Here is a 17677-nt window from a genome sequence, read left to right as displayed (position 1 = left end):
TCCCTGATAGGAGTGGGACAAAACAGTCCACGAGCAGGATGGGTGGGGTCCTTGATGATATTGCTGTTTGAGTAACTCCTCTGAAGTCTTGTGGGAGTTCCTACACTGGAAGGACATGGCAGTTCAAGAAAATAGTTCAATTCCAAGGGAAACCAGATATGCCCAACAAATACAACAAAAACATGATGCCCAAAAAGATTAATTAAAAATCCCTTAACACTTGCATGAGCTTTACCTATGTTCTTTCCAACAAAGCAAGAAATAAATGATTAACTAATATTACCTGTACTAACAGACATTTAGATATGATTAATCAGATAAAGCAAATGGTTTTCCAAAACCCAAACCAAAGACCTTGGCTGATTAACTTTTCTATATGGTTGTTTTTGTTGTTGTTTCTTAAAGATAATAAGCTCCACAGGGTGCCAAAAGGACTGTTTGTATTTTTAGCTTGGTTTAAATGCCTTCCCTCTAGCACAAATGCCTGAATCTCTTTTTTTAATTTTACTGACTTTTACACTTTGTCTTGTATACCCATTTACACAGGCACTCAGTGTTATCCCTTAACCGCTGTGAACCTGTACCAGTAGCTGTTGCCAAATGAAAGGGAGAGTTTCAGGAGCCACTTCCATAGTTTGCACTCCCAACCCCCCACCCACCCACGTACACGTTTAACGCAAGAGTTTGGCACAAGAAGCTTAAAAGGTGCTGCTTGGATTAGATTAGATAAAGTAGAAAGGAATGAAGTTCAAATTCAACGTAAACATCTGCACAGATAGTATGAACCCAATGCCCTGCTTCTGCAGTATTTGTAGGCTTGGAGTGAAGAACACTGTTTGTTCCCTAGCACCAGAGAACTGTATTTTCTGAACATCCAAAAGCTTGAACCTATAGGATCCAGCCAGGCTGGCAAATTGAACTCCAGATCAGATTGGTAATAGGAAGCAGAGGGTGGTGTTGGAGAGTTGATTTTCTGATTGGAATTCTGTGACCAGTGGTGTACCACAAAGATTGGTGCTGTGAACTTTGATGTTTGTGATATATGTAAATTAATTACCTATATGTGATTTTAGGAAATGTGGTAAGTAGGTTTCCAGGTGATATGAAAATTAGATAGTGAGGAAGATTATTTAGGTCTACAGCAGGACGTACAGGATATCAGCTAGAAGGTTTGGCACAGCAATGACAAATGGTGTTTAATCCAGACAGGTGGAAATGATATGTTTTGGGAGGGCAAACAAGGTTAGTAAATGGTAGAATCTGAGGGAATGTTGTTGAACAAAGGGACATTGGGGTAAAAGTCCATTGATTTCTGAATATATACGGCAGAGCAGATGGAAAAGTTGAAGGGCTGAAGAAATTATAGATGGGGAACAGTGAGAGATGGTTTCCCTAAACTCCCATCGAAGAGCAGATTTAAACTTCTTCAGTGTAGGCATCACCGGAAGAGGCTTCGCAGTAGTGAATTTAAAAACGCAAACACGAGGAAATCTGCAGATGCTGGAATTTCAAGCAACACACATAAAAATTGCTGGTGAACGCAGCAGGTCAGGCAGCATCTCTAGGAAGAGGTACAGTCGACGTTTCAGGCTGAGACCCTTCGTCAGGACTAACTGAAAGAAGAGATATAAGAGATTTGAGAGGGGGAGGGGGAGAATGCCTGATGTTTCTGGAACCTTGTTAACCAAAGGTATTTGGGGTAAAGGCACATTGATGGAGTGAGACAGGTTTTCGGGCTGCTGGAATGACACCCAAATGCCTGCAAAGTTCTACCTTTAAATGAGTATCACCGACCTGTGAGAAACCTCCTCTCTACGCTGCTCTCACCGCTGATTGGGACCATCTAGGCACCATTCATTTCCTAGGCATATTTTTCTTTGAAGTTAGTTGAAGGAGCCCATTAATCTGCTGCAGCTAGTTCCTGGAGATCTTTTCCATTCTCCAGAGAAATCCACCAGGACCTCAGTGTTACAATTGATTCTGATATCAAAGTCAAAATCAACATCAAGTAATAAGCAGAACTGGAATGACAAACTTACTTTTAGCAGTATCATGGGCACATTCATAAGAAAAACATAAATTGAGCATTACATTATGTACAATATTTATATGAATGAGCACAAATACAACAAAAGATCCATTTTAGCGTACATCTTTCACATGCTTTTTTGAGTTCTGGGCAGGAAAAGCTCAAGAAATCAAATGGCAGAATTCTAGCCCTATTTCTTAAGGAACAATGCTTCAGTGTGAGTTAGTACTATGAATAAGCAAAGAGATGGTCAAATGTTTCAGAAAAGATTCTCTACAATGCAGACAAGTTTTCAGAAATTTCCTGTAAGGAACTGACAGAAGTTTTAGAAAAGTCCCTATAATTATGGGGTTCCTTAAAATAAATCAGCCAACTTTTGACAGTACCTGGTATTTCCAGCAACTCTGTTCACAAGAAGTTCAAGGTCGGCAGCAGCAAAAGAGCTACACCAGCTGCAAGTTCTGTTGTAGGTCACACACGGGAAACATATGATCATTCATACACTTATGTGGGTTTACTTTATAGAACTCCCCCATCGACTGCACTCTGGGAGTTCCTCCACCTCTTTCTCAAGGTGATTAGGAGTGGGGATTCAATAGTGGCCTAACCATTGATGCCTTCAAGCATTTAAAAAAAACACAACAACCAATCATATTTGAAAATCTAAACCTACTTAAACTAGGTCTGGTTTCATCTAGTAGAAGTTTGCTTAGCTCAACATTTGGATTGCCCCTTGAAACTAAAATAGTAGTTCATTAATATAAAGTATCTCCCTACATATGTGTTAATATTTCCTCATCGTTTCTCTGTTTAGGCAGATGGAAACAAGTGGAAGCTACCTATGGCTGGAAAATATTGGCAATAATTTTGTTTAATTTTTGTTTTTTTTTTAATGTTTGTTAATTACCAGCTTTTAACTTCCTTCATAACTAACTTAGTCCAGTAAGCTGCAAAGTTGTAAAAGGCAGAGCCAAACCCAGTCGGCCTCTGTCCTCACCTCCACACTGCAATACAAGTGGTCTCACTGTCTGCCGTAATGAAAGGAAAAAAGAAGTCCAGTGTTTCCGAACCGGATCACCTTTTGACATGTCCTACTGGAAGTTAGATCCGGAAAATACTAGGCTGCCATTTGTAGAAGTTATTAGAGTGCTGTTGATCTGCAGAGAAATCCTGTCAGCAATGAATCAAGATGAGTAATGTAAAACTGAGTAACCTAAGCTGAGTAAAGGTCAGCTGGTAAATAGTCAAAAAGCTCTTGAACCTTGAACTCTTCCTCAGTTTGAGTTACTTTCAGTGCACGTACATAATATGGGCTCTTGGAAAATCACCAAGGCCTGATGTAAAGATTTCTAAATTAGGCCTCCTTCATCATCAATCTTTCATGTTTCACACACACATTGGCAATAGGCGGTTTCACAGTGCAACTTTTTAATGCAGGCTTGCTGACTCTCCTGTCTCCCACCTCATTTGTTTCTGCTTATTACTCTAGATCTGACTAAAACAAGTTGGAATGTAAATATTCATAAGTAAGTTCATCTTTAAATAGGTTTGGATAGTCCCACACATAAACTTGGCAGAAGTTTCAAGGTGATCTTTTAATTAAATTCTTGGACTCTGTAAATCTGTTAAAGGTTTCCCTTGGTATGCAAGGGCCACTCTAAAACCAAGATCCATTTTTGAGTAGAATTTACTGGAAAGCTGCTGGCTCAATGTCCTGGCAATACTTCCAGGTAAGAAAAAGAGGCAAATTCAATTGTGTCATTTAAAATTAGACTAGATAAGTAACTGATGGGGATAAAATAAAAACATGCAGTTTTGCAGAGGGTGAGATGTGCTAGACTAGTCTTTAACCTGGATTCAGTATTCTGAGGACATGAAGGAGGTAATGTAAATGCTGTTAGTTGTTATGTTGACTCTCATCATTAATGAAGACCTTCCCTTCCTTCCTTTATTCCTTAGTGAAATGGAAATGAAATTCAACTTCAAATTCTTGGAATTTCAGTGAACAGTGGCAGATTGTCCAGCTGGTGTACACCTCACATATTTACTATAATGCTATAGTATAATGCTATATCACTATAACGCTTTCCTTAGAAAGCCATTGATTTGAGTGGAGCTGTTTATTTGTTCAGTCAGGCTCATCCTTTATTTTTATACAATTGATCTGCTTCCCATTGCTCAGTCTTCCTCTTATCTTTTAATGATGTGGTGCATTATCAATTACTCTCCTCAGAGTCTGAACTGGATAGGAGTATTTTAGTGCTCAGTAATAAATGACTTTATGATTATTGGTATTATTACAATAAACCACAGAAAACCACCATATCTTGTCTTTCTTGCGATAACGTAACATTATCTAGAACATAAAAGCTAAAACAAGGGTAAGGACTAGACCATCTGCCCTTTGAACCTGCTCAGCCTTCAGGCAAGATTATCACCATTAGCTTAGCATTATTTCATAGAATTATTCCCTCATCCTTCAAATTCCATTATTAATTTTATTTATCTAGAGATACACCATGGCTACAGGCCCTTCCGGCCCAAGCGTCCACTCTGCCCAATTCCATCCACGTGACCAATTAACCTACCATCCCCTGTGTCTTTTGAATACGGCAGGAAAGTGGAGAAAAACAGAGGGAACCCACACAGTTACGGGGAGAAGTACAATCTCCTTACAGATGGCAAGCACCACAATAGCATCACGCTAACTGCCATGCCACTGTGTTGCCCCTAGCAGCATGAAGCTGTAGGTTAATGTGGAAGACACTGGAGAAAACTCTACTTGTCATCTGCCATGTTCCAGCTCACCGAGGCTCTGGTTTAGGTTCCACCCTCTGATTTTGTTCGGAACTCTGGTCGGACTTCCCCCAGAAGTCCAATGTGATATTCAGTGTACTTGACCACACAAGTGGAAGTGGCAGGGATTGAACCCGGGATTTCCTAGATGCACTGAGATACATCCCCGAATATAACCAGAATTTTATAGAGCTGCAAACTTATCTCATAATCCCCCAGCTAACGAAGGCCAACACACCATACACCTTCTTAACCACTCTATCAAGTTGTCCGCCAGCTTTGACAAATTTACAGACCTGGGCCCCAAGATCCCTCTATTCCTCCACACTGCTAAGAATCATGCTCACAATACTCTGTACTATTACTTCAAATTCAACCTTCCAAAGCAAATCACACTTATCTGGACTGACGAAGGATCTCAGCCTGAAACGTCGACTGTACCTCTTCCTAGAGATGCTGCCTGGCCTGCTGTGTTCACCAGCAACTTTGATGTGTGTTATCTGGACTGAACTGCTTCTGCCATTTCTCAGCCCAGCTTTGCATCCTGTCTAGGTCCTGTTGCAATCTATGACAAATTTCTACTCTATCCACAACACCATCAACCTTCGTGGTCATCTGAAAACTTACTAACCCACCCCTTCCACTCCCTCATCCATGTCACAACAAGCTCAAAGAGCAGCTGTCACAGTACAGACTCTTCTGGAGCACCACTAGTCTCCAAACACCTGGCAGATCATGCTCCATGTATTACTACCGCTGCGTTCTGAGGACAAATCAGTTGCAAATCCATGCCGCCAAGATTCCCTGGATCCCATTCCTCATGATTTTCTGGATGAAAAGTCTGGATAATTCTTGTATGGTTAGTATATGTCAATTTGGAACTGAATAAAGTAAATTATTATAATATTTATTTTCTTACTGACTGGATTCCTTAAGGTTGCTGCAGCTGGGGGAGGTAGTGGAGACAAGCTCCCATTACCAATAAATGCTTTCAATAGGGTGCATCTCAATGAGCCTCTGACAACTAAATCCAGCTCCTGGCTGTCACGTGTGGCTTCGCTACTCAGCCTGGCTGAACTGCTTCTACCGACAGTTACTGACGCTTTAAAACCAATCGCTTTGGGCAGATGGGGCTTGTCAGCTGTTGTTGGCAGTTCAGTTAGGAGAAAGAAAACTCTGATCTCAAACCTCCACTGTCTTGTGGCTATATCTATTGTTTGCCTACCGACACAACTGAACAACAGATGACGAAGAGGCACAATTTTACATGCCGTCCTTACACATCTAGAGGAGAAGGATGCTTATGTGAGAACGCTGTTCTTCGGCTACAGTTCAGCATTCAATACCATAATTCCATCCAACTTGTACATCTTTGGAATGCAGGGCAAACTGGAGCATCCAGAGGAAATGTGCAGTCCTGGGGAGATCATTAAAACTCTCAATACCATCCAGGCTTGAGAAGAAGCTCAGAGACCTCAGCCTTCACCCTGCCTTGTGCAGTTGGATCTTGGATTTCCTGTCAGATTGCCAGCAGGTGGTAAGAGTGGGCTCCCTCACCTCTGCCCCTCTGACCCTCAACACAGGTGCCCCTCAGGGCTGTGTCCTAAGCCCTCTCCTTTACTCTCTGTATACACATGACTATGTCACCACCCACAGCTCCAATCTGCTAACTAAATTTGCTGATGATACTACATTAATTGGCCTTATCTCAAGTAATAATGAGGCAGCCTATGGAGAAGAAGTTATCACCCTGACACAGTGGTGTCAAGTAAACAACCTTTCCCTCAATGTCGCAAAAGCATAGGAGCTGGTTGTGAGCTATACGAGGAATGGAGACAGGCTAACTCCTATTGACATCAATGGATCTGGGGTTGAGCGAGTGAACAGCTTTAAGTTCCTCAGCATACACATCACCGAGGATCTCATGTGGTCTGCACATACTAACTGCGTGGTGAAAAAAATCACAACAGCACCTCTTTCACCTCAGAGGGTTGAAAGTTTTGTATGGGTCCCCAAATCCTAAGGACTTTCTATAGGGGCACAATTGAGAGCATCCTGACTGGCTGTATCACTGCCTGATATGGGAATAGTACTTCCCTCAATTCCAGGACTCTGCTGAGAGTGATGTGAACTTCTCACTATTCAGGACATTTACAAAGACAGGTGTGTAAAAAGGGCCCGAAAGATCATTGGGGACCCGAGTCACCCCAACCACAAACTGTCCCAGCTGCTGCCATCTGGGAAACGGTACCGCAGCATAACAGCCAGGACCAACAGGCTCCGGGACAGCTTCCTCCACCAGGCCATCACACTGATTAATTCACGCTGACACAATTGTATTTCCATGCTACATTGACTGTCCTGTTGTACGTACTATTTATTACAAATTACTATAATTTGCATATTGCATATTTAGATGGAGACATAGCCTGAAGGTTTTTACTCATGTATGTGAAGGATGTAAGAAATAAAGCCAATTCAATTCAATTCAATATCCATTCATAAGGAAGATGTCAGGAGGGTCCCTGAGTTGGAGTACCTAAGGCAGTCCTACATTGAGTTCAATGCTGAATGGCAATTCCTGCGATGCTGCTGGTACTAAACTGTTTCGGTTTCTGTCATTGCTTTGGGTTCATCAGATGTGTGGAGGGGGGAGCTTGTTACATGGGCAATAGGTTGCCCACCGTATCATACTGTCCTGGCTCGTGTATCTACACAGCTAGGATGCAATATCCACCATCAGCTGGCTGCTGGAGGCCTCACTTACTCACTCACTGGATTGCATTATGAATTTACACAGAACACAACACATGCCCTGAAACCGCACATTGATGCTGAAATCGAGGGAGGATGGGAAAAGGCAATAGGGTGCTATAGAAAGCTCAACTGGGTTTCTCAATTGTACAAATAGGAGGGAAATATAAGAAAGAACATGCATTAATATAATTTCTTCAGATCCTTCTGAGAAACATCTCTAATTTCTTCACAGACAATAAATTATTTTGACATATGGTGGTGGTTCGTCTCTGCGCAAACAAGGTCACCAATGTTTGCATCACAGATGAATGACTAGTAAACCTGTGATGTTTCCATTTTTTGTATGAGTCATCTTTTATGTGTAAAATGGATAGTTCATGGAAAAGTTTAGCTGCTTATGACCCATAATGTCATTGCTAACAGAAAGATGAGAACTTAAAGTTCACTCTATTTAGGACCCTTATGTAGAAGAGAGAAGAAAAAAAGGCTTCTATATCATATTCTTTGGCTGAATTTCAGTAAAAGGATGTTTGCACTCCCTGCTACTAATACTTATATTTTTTAAATGACTTGGAAGGTGCAGGTCAAAGTGTATTTGTTGAACAAAAGAATGACGGAGCTGTGTTCACTCAAACGCAATACTAATAGACTCCTGAACATTTGGTTGTTTGACAGTAGTGTTGCAGTTAGCGTAACGCTTTTACATCATTAGCGAACTGGGCTCAAATCCGCAGCCGTCCATACGGAGTTTCAATGTTCTCCCCAGGACTATACATTTCCTCTGGATGCTCCAGTTTACCCCACATTCCAAAGATGTACAAGTAGCCAGGTGAACTGTTCACTTGGTTGTAATGAGTCATTGGGCCAGAAGAGCTGGTTACCACGCTATATCTCTAAAAATAAATAAATAAAGGTCACTCTTGGAGTATTCCCTGGTTCTGGTCACTTCATTATTGTAAGGATGAGGAAAAAATAGAAGGGGTGCAGAGGAAATTTACCAGGACACTGCCTGGATTAGAGAACACCTCTTATGAGGAAAGGTTGAAAATGCTAGGACTCTTCTCTCTGGAGCAGGTGGCTTGATAGAGATGAATAACATTATAAGCGGCATTGATAGACGGGACAGCCACCACTTTTTTCCCAGGGCTGCGATGACTAGTTTAACAAGCTGGGAAAGGTTTGCCTGCTTATGTAATGGTTTCTCTGTAGCGCAGTGTTTGGGTTATGACTAGAGATAACGGGGGTTTTGGAATGTGCGCTGGCCAACGAGGGGAGATGTTTTTTTCTTTCTTGTGGGCCCGAGAGAAGGTTTTGCCGTCTTTTGTTCAGCGGAAGATGGAGAAAGAAGTTGCCAGATTGGGAAAATCGTAGATTGCAGGACGGAGTGGACTTGGAATGGGGTCGGGTGTCGACACCCAGGGAGAAAATCTATGGAGAATGAACAGACTAGAAAACCGTGAGCTCCAACGTTGCTCATTAGACTTTTTCATGAGAATGGGCCCTTACTCTTTTTTATTTTCTTTACTAACCATATAGTCAAATTAAGAATTATAAAGCTCAATCGTTTAAATGCATATTGTGTACCGTTTGTTATTTCGTGGTACTGATTTGTAGCAGGGGAACACATCATGCAGCATCCATCCAAGCAAGATTTCTTAAGCTTGGCCGAACTGGAGGCTGTCTTCCCCTAGATTAAGTTGCTAGCCGAATCTAGGGTTATACTAGTATCAGAGGGCATAATGAGAGGGAAATTGGAGGAAAGTTCAGAGGAGATGCCAGAGGGATGTTTTTACACAAGGACTGATAAGTGCCTGGTGTGGAGGTAGAGAACAAAATGAATGTTTCTCCAGATCCAGTGCAGCACAAAATAGCAACAATAAGATGCAGAACACAATAATAAAAACACAATAAATATAAACACATAAGACAGCATATTTACATAGATTGATTGTATGCTCATAAAGTGATGCTTCTCACAGAAGAGTCTATATATTATGTGACTGACAAAAATTGATAAAGTATTGGTGATGAGGGGTGTGGTTGGGAGTGTTAGTGGGTGGAGGCATTGATCAACCTTACTGCTTAGGGAAAGTAACTGTTTTTGAATCTGGTGCTCCTGGTATGGATGCTACGTAGACTCCTTCCTGATGGGAGTGGGACAAACTGTCCATGAGCAGGGTGCGGTGGGGGGGGCGGAATCCTTTACAATGTTGCTAGCCTTGGTCTGGCATTTTTCTGGGTATATGTCCTTGATGGTGGGTAGGCTGGTGAGGTATTGGACAGCCTTAACTACCTGTTGTCAAGCCTTCCTAATGCCAGTGCAGTTTACACACAATGCGGTGATGCTCTCTGCTGCATCTGGGATAAGTAAAGAGAAAACAGCTCACTGTCCTAGTGACATCTCAGCAGTGGCAGATTATTCATTAGTCTCACTTCCTGAGGGAAGTACTCATTACCCAGTCTGAGATCTGCTGGTTAGAAAGTCCAACGTTCAATTGCACAGTGGTGCATTTAGACTGAGGAGCGGAAATTTGTTCAATAAAGTCTGCGGCAATAGTGCTGAATGCCAAACTGAAATCCAGAAACGGCATTTTGACGTTAGTGTCCTCGTCTCTAAGTGTGTCAGGGCCAGGTGCACAACAGAAGCTATGGCTATGACATCTGTCATAGAACAGTTCTGTTGACAAGCATATTGGTCAGTGTCCAGTGTGGCAGGAATTGAGCTTTTAACAAAAACCCGTAAGACATAGGAGCAGAATTAGGCATTTTGGCCCATTGAGTCTGCTCTACCATTACATCAGTTATTATCTTTTTCAAACCCATTCTCTTGCTTCTCTCTGTAATCTTTGATCCCTTGACTAATCAAGAACTTTGCTTTAAGTATACCAATGACTTGGCCTCCATAGCTAAATACGGCAATGAATTCCACAGATTCAGTGCCTTCTGGCTAAAGAAATTCCTCCTCATCTTGTTCTAAATGGACATCTCTCTATTCTGAAGCTGTACCCTCTAGTTCTAGATTCACCCAGTATACGAAACAAAAACTCTGTCTAGGCCTTTCAATATTCGATAGGTTTTAATGAGATCCCCACTCATTCTTCTAAACTTCAGCGGGTACAAGCCTAGAGCTATCAAGCTCTCCTTATACGTTAACCTTTCATTCCTGGTACTATTCTCATGAACCTCCTCTGGACACTCTCCAATAGCAGCACATTTTTTTCCTCAGAAAAGGGGCCTCAGAGAGTGCTGTCTGACTGATATCCTATAAAGCCTCAGCATTACAACCTTGCTCTTATATTCTAGTCTTCTTGAAATTCATTTGCCTTCCTTACCACCGACTCAACCTGCATGCTATCTTTCAGGAAATCCTGCACAAGGACTCACAAGTCCTTTTGCACCTCTGATTTTGAATTTTCTCCCCATTTAGAAATAGTCTATGCCTATATTCAAACGCAAACACGAGGAAATCTGCAGATGCTGGAATTTCAAGCAACACACATAAAAGTTGCTGGTGAACGCAGCAGGCCAGGCAGCATCTATTGGAAGAGGTACAGTCGACGTTTTGGGCCGAGATCCTTCATGTGTGTGCTATGCCTATATTCCTTCTGCTAAAGCACATGACCTTACACTTCCCTGCACTATGTTCCATCTACCACTTCTTTGTCCATTGTCCTAAACTACCTAAGTCCTTCTGCAGATTCTCTGCTTCCTCAACACTACTTGCCCCCTCTGTCTATCTTCATATCATCCATATGTCTGCCATTAACAGCCATTCAAAGCACTTCATGATGATAGCATCAGTGCCACTGGGCAGCAGTCATTTAGTTCTGAAGGTGTATAGTGTACAAGGTTGGCTGATTTGAAGCATACGGGACAGCAACCTGGATAACTGAAATGTTGAAGATGGCCATGACGATGTCAGTGAGCTGGTGCGCCCTGGAATATTGTCCTACGGGGGTTGACTCTCCACAGAGAGTGAAGATCTCACTGAAACTCACAAAATTCCTAAAGGGGCTTGATAGGCCAGATACATGGAACTGTGGAGAATAGGCCCAAACATTCCAAACATGGATAATAGATCAAAGTACCACAGGTGAGGTGAAAGTAACTGTTCTTGTCATCAAATCTACATTTGATCGAATGGGGCATCAAGGACCTTTTCTAGAAGGAGTCATATCTAGCACAATAGACCATTAGAAGTCAATCACATCTGCAAAACAGGGAGATCCAGGAGAAACGATTAGGCTACAGTGGGCCTAAGGTTTCTGTATGAAACAATTAAAATAAAATCACATAATTAAATGAAATAAAACAAGTAAATAATCAAAAACCACATATTACTCATGTAAATTAATTGAAAAGGTGAATGCAGTGAAATCAAGCTACTTCTTTTTCGTTATTTTTTACTGATGGTCTGTGACACCCACGAAATCAAACAAATGGGGTCACAATTGACATTTGATCCACGGAAAAGCTGAGAGTCTGAACACAAAGCAGAACAGTCTGCATGGATCAGAACATTAGGGAACACCTGCAATCTCTGTGATGCCCGACAACAGCGTGTGAGTTTAAATGTGCCTGAATCTGAGCTCTAGCACACTCCGAATCCCCCCACCCGCACAATGTTGTGTGCAAGTACAAACACCCACAACACAGAGGCTGGAGCTGCCATCAGCTCCATCCAGCCTGTCAGATCCAGGTCTATTCACAATCCCTCCCTTAATGAAGCAGTCTTGTAAAAAGACCTGAAGTATTTTCTGAACTAGAGTGATAAGGGCATGTAAGCACCTGTAACACACTTTTGAGGAAATGGCCAGTGCACTGCCTACATCCCTAACTGTGAATTCTTGACCTCATGTAATTCAAAGGTTTGTGGCAGTGTAGCTGTAGGACAATGCTGATCCAATCATATGCTCTGCGGTCCACTTGGAATCATAAATAGTTCTGGTTTCTGATCTCAGTGAACTAATCACAGAGTCATTGAGTCATAGAGTACTACAGTGCAGAAACAGGCCCTTTGGCCCATCTAGTCTATGCCAACCTGTTTTACCTCTTAGTCCCAACAACCTGCACCCAGACCATAGCCCTTCATAGCTCTCTCATCCATGTACCTATACATGCCTCTCTCAGTATTTTTAGTATTACTGTGACTAGGAGTTCCTCTAATTTATCTATTGGGACCAAGTGGTGCTGGCTAAGATCTTGGGAAGCAGAGAGACCAAAAGAGAGGCTTCACAAAACACTGAAAATTGTTATTAGATCCCTAATGATAACCGGGGGCTTAAGTGGAAAATATTTAATTTACACTATTGGTAAGTAAAGATTTCTAATCACCATTTTCACAGTTTTAACAAAAGTTAACCCCCAACTGTCTAAGTCACTCCATAGGATGATAGAGAGCTGGATGTAGGAGGTAGAACATGGATGATCTATGGCTTGCTGGATGAAATAAAAATGGAATGGGAAGGGCATAATATTGAAAAGGAGAAGACAAAAAGATCCGAAACAGGACAAACGATGAAAAAGTGAAGGTGGAATTAATGGGCTTTAATTTGGATCAGCAGATGAATAAGCAATGCAGTCTCCTGCGGATTATTCATCAGGGTCAGGTTCTATAGCAATGAAGTATACCTTTGTCCTGAATCTCTCAACCTGCCTGCTCCCCCACAGTTGTTTTGTACACCAGTGATTATTACACATTCTCTGTCCTAATATAACAACAAGTGTTACAACATTTAATTAATTATTAACGCTAAATGGCAAACTTATCTGTACCAATAATCTCAGCAATCACTAAAGCACATGACTACTTTCATCTTTCTCTAATCCTCAATCACATGAAGCAAACTTATCTCCCATTATCCTGTAAATATCCTATAATTCATTTGCAATTATATGGAATCTGATCAGACAACACCTGAAAAATAGCTGAACCCCATTTACGGAGGAGTTCCATTCCTAGAAATCTGTCGTTATGAAGATTTTCCATAACATGACACCTCATTGCCTATTGAAGAAGAGTTTAATTTCAATGGAATTTTTTACTCTCAGCAATAATGATAAGCACTGCAGCTGCTGGTTCATGATAGGGGCAACTTATGGGATTTATTTTGGAAACTGACAAGACAGCGGTATTTGGAGACACCTTCCAGCTTTCAGCCTGAATGGAGAGGTACACTTTTAGCACATATCAAAAATCAGTAAGGTAATTCTAGGATATGACTCACAGCTAACAGCAGTCATTTCGACTCACAATTTGCACTTAAGTTTGCTGCTCTTGTTTCAGACATTTAATGGGTAACTAATAGGGCATTCCCAGCTGTCTGATAAATTTGATATAATTCCTTCCAAACTCTGTTCAGCTCAAACTCCCTGATAAAAATCTCATTTGAAACTTATTCTCTGACTGTACTATAATATTAATTGGAAACCAGCCATAACTCACCCCAGATTATCTGTAATTTAAGATGTAACCCATGCAATCCCACTATTAGATCCATCCAGCAGCACATTTCTGGATTTCTTTTATTCTATATATACGTATTTTTCTATATATAAACTTTTGTTTGAATACCAGTCTGTTGCTTTCACCTGGTTATATATAGAAACAGGGTTTCTATATAGAAAGCCACTGAAACTTTCAAATACATTCCAGTCTGTTTTTTATTCTGTACTGAAATGGACAACTTCTTTTATTTTGAATTATGTTATTTGCATCTCATTGTTTGAATATCATGTCAAGAAATCTTTACCTGGACATGATGGACTCAACAACAATCGATTTATTTGTTACCACAACCTTTCAATATCCAGGGCCACAGTAACAGTTCAGTCATCATTCATAGACAGCAAGTCAGATACTTTACACTAACAGTCAGATTTTGTTAATGCCGCATTAATTATAGACTTGAAAATAAAACAGGTACTTTACAAAGCAAAGCTACAAATCTATGCATGTGTCAAGAAACGCAAGTTAAAAAATAGACATTTCCATTCAAGTATTTTCTTATCGAACCAACCTGTATATTCCTAATACCTAGCTAATCCATAATAACCTCGGTATAACAACACTATGACCAATGTGACCACTTCACTCTAAAATAGACCTTGCTTTTTTGTTTATTACGTTTCTGTATAATTTTGGATAACTTATACTTAAATTGTTTTTCATGTAAATATTGCATCTCCAAAGCTACTGTATGTGTAAGTCAGTTTCACATTGCACCTGTGTATGCATGTACTTGTGCATATGACAATAAAGGATTTTGACTTTGATTTTCACATTTTGTGAAAATGTTATCCCTTGGATATATAGCAATAAACCAGAGGTCACAATTTAGAAAGAAAAATATAATAGGCCTTTTAGGTTAAGATGAGAGAACATCTTCACTCAAAAGGGTGGTAAATCTTTGAAGTTCTTTATCCCAGATGGTAGTGAATTTCCATCACTGAGTTCATTCTGACCTGAATTTGAAACATTTCAGTAGAATAAGAGAATCTAGGAATCCGGGATAATGCAGGAAAATGGAACAGAGGGAGAAAATCAGCCACGATCTTAAAGAATGGAAGGGCAGTTTCAGGGGCCAGATGTTATGTTCCTAAGATCTTCACCAGGTCCACTGTTCAAAAAGAGATTCAGGTCTGTGATAATGCTGCCAAGTCCATTGATTATAAAGCATGATAGAGATTGTTTTTAATAATATGATTCAATTATATATTTGAGTCTCTCTCTCTCTCCCTCCCTCCATCTCTCCCCATATAACCCTTTCCCCAAATCCATTTTCCTATTTAATATTATTAATCTTTAACTAGTTGTTCAAAATCAATGCTTCATATTTCATTGTAAAACTCTCATGGTCACTGACTTGTCGTTTACAAAAATTCTTTAGGCTACAAATCCTCATGTCCAAAGTACAAAGTAAATTTATTATCAAAGCATGTAAATGTTACCTAGAGAGTCGTAAACACAAAATACCCTGCAGATGCTGGGATCAAAGCAACACGCACAACATGCTGGAGGAACTCAGCAGGCTGGCCAGCATCTGTGGAAACGAACAGTCAACGTTTTGGGCCGAGACCCTTCGCCAGGACTGAAGAGGGAGGGGGCAAGGGCACCAAAGACACTCACAAATTTCTACAGATGTGTCGTGCAGAGTGATCTAACTGGTTGCATCATGGTCTGGTATTTGTGGGCTAGTGAACAGGATGAAAAGGAGCTGCAGCAAGTTGTGAACTCAGTCAGCTCTATCATTGACACTAGCCTCCATAGCATCCAGGCATCGGTTAGTCTTGCGAGACCATGGATCTGCGCCTGGAAAGTCTTCACTCTCCAGGGCGCAGGCCTGGGCAAGGTTGTATGGAAGATCAGTAGTTGCCCATGCTGCAAGTCTCCCCTCTCCACGACACTAATGTTGTCATTAGGGCATTAGGACCCATACAGCTTGGCACCAGTGCCGTCGCAGAGCAATGTGTGATTAAGTGCCTTGCTCAAGGACACAACACGTTGCCTCGGCTGGGGCTCGAACTCACGACCTTCAGGTAGCTAGTCCAATGCCTTAACCACTTGGCCACGTGTATCCAGGACGATGCCTCAAAAAGGCAGCATTCATTATTAAGGGCCCCCATCACCCAGGACAAGCCCTCTTCTCATTCCTACCATTAGGAAGGAGGACCAGGAGCCTGAAGACAAACACTCAAAGATTCAGGAACAGCTTCTTCCTCTTTGCCATCTGTTTTCTGAATGGACATTGAATGCATGAACACTACCTCACTACATTTTTTGCTACATTTGTTTAGTTTAACTATTATATATATAAAATAAATCTCTTATGAAGCCTCAACATTACTCCGCTTTGCTCACCAGTTAGAAAATAGTTAAGCTGCATTTTTTTTTCCTTAAGGAAATCATGTTGACTTTGGCCTATTTTATCATGTGCCTTCACGTATCCCAAAACTTTATTGTTCATAATGGTCTCCAACATCTTGCCAACTACTGAAATCAGGCTAACTTGCTTATAATTTCTTGTCCTTTGCCTCTCTCCCTTCTCATTGAGTGAAGGGACATCTGAAATTTTCCAGTCCTCTGGAACCATCCCAGAATTTAGTGATTCTTGAAAGATCACTACTAATGCATCACAATCTTTTTAGCTACCTCTTTCAGAACCATAGGACCATAAAATACAGGAGCAGAATTAGGCCCTGGGCTGTAGTTCATTTGGTCCAGGCGACTTTTTACCTTCAGACCTTTCAGTTTCCCAATTACCTTCTCCATAGTAATACATTCACTTCTGCCCCCAACACTCTCTAATTTCCGGCATGTTGCTGATATTGTCCTCAGTGAAGACTGACACAATAAACTTAGTCAGTTCATCCAACATTTCTTTGTATCCCATTACTGTCTTTCCAGTATTACTTAAAGGCCATAAGACCATAAGATATATGAGCAATTTCAGGCCATTTGGCCCATCAAGTCTGTTCTGCCATTTCATTGTGGCTGATCCATTTTCCCTCTCAGACCCAATCTCTTACCTTCTCCCCGTATTCCTTCATGGCCAGTTTAATCAAGAATTTATCAATCTCTGCTTTAAATATATCCAATGACTTAGTCTCCACAGATGGCTGTAGCAATGAATTCCACAGATTCATCACTCACTTGTTAAAGAAATTCATCTTAGTCTCCATTCTAAAAAGGTGACCCTTTAATTTGAGGCTGTGTCATCTGGTCTGAGATACTTCCACCATAGGAAACATCCTCTCCACATTTACTCTATCAAGGCCTTTCACAATTCGATAGGTTTCAATGAGGTCACTGCTCATTCTTCTGAATTCCAGTGAGTATCAAACATCAAACATTCATGTGATAAGCCTTTCAATCATGGAACCATTTTCATGAACCTTTTTTGAAACCTCTCCAGTCTCAGCACATCCTTGCTTAGCTAAGAGGCTCAATACTGCTCACAATATTCTTAGTGAGGCCTCAACAGTGCTTTATAAAGTCTCAACATTACACCCTTGCTTTGGTATTCTAGTCCTCTTGAAATGAATTCTAACATTGTATTTGTTTCCTCACCACAGACTCAACCTTCAAATTAACCT

The 17677-nt window shown here is 41.0% G+C and overlaps 1 protein-coding gene across 11 annotated transcripts in view; it reads right to left on the bottom strand.

Moving 5' to 3' along the window:
• foxh1 (forkhead box H1) overlaps nucleotides 1–2625 on the bottom strand; it is a 141601-nt gene extending 138976 nt beyond the window's left edge. For all 11 annotated transcript variants that reach the window (XR_010019187.1, XR_010019186.1, XM_063057885.1 and 8 more), the window contains exon 1: nucleotides 2416–2625. The gene's annotated coding sequence lies outside the window, so the exon portion shown is untranslated. The remainder of the gene's footprint in view (nucleotides 1–2415) is intronic.
• Nucleotides 2626–17677: the final 15052 nt, after the last annotated feature.

Source organism: Mobula hypostoma, chromosome 1 (genome assembly GCF_963921235.1).
Source record: "Mobula hypostoma chromosome 1, sMobHyp1.1, whole genome shotgun sequence".
NCBI classification, from domain to species: domain Eukaryota; kingdom Metazoa; phylum Chordata; class Chondrichthyes; order Myliobatiformes; family Myliobatidae; genus Mobula; species Mobula hypostoma.
This window is presented reverse-complemented; position numbering and strand designations above follow the sequence as displayed.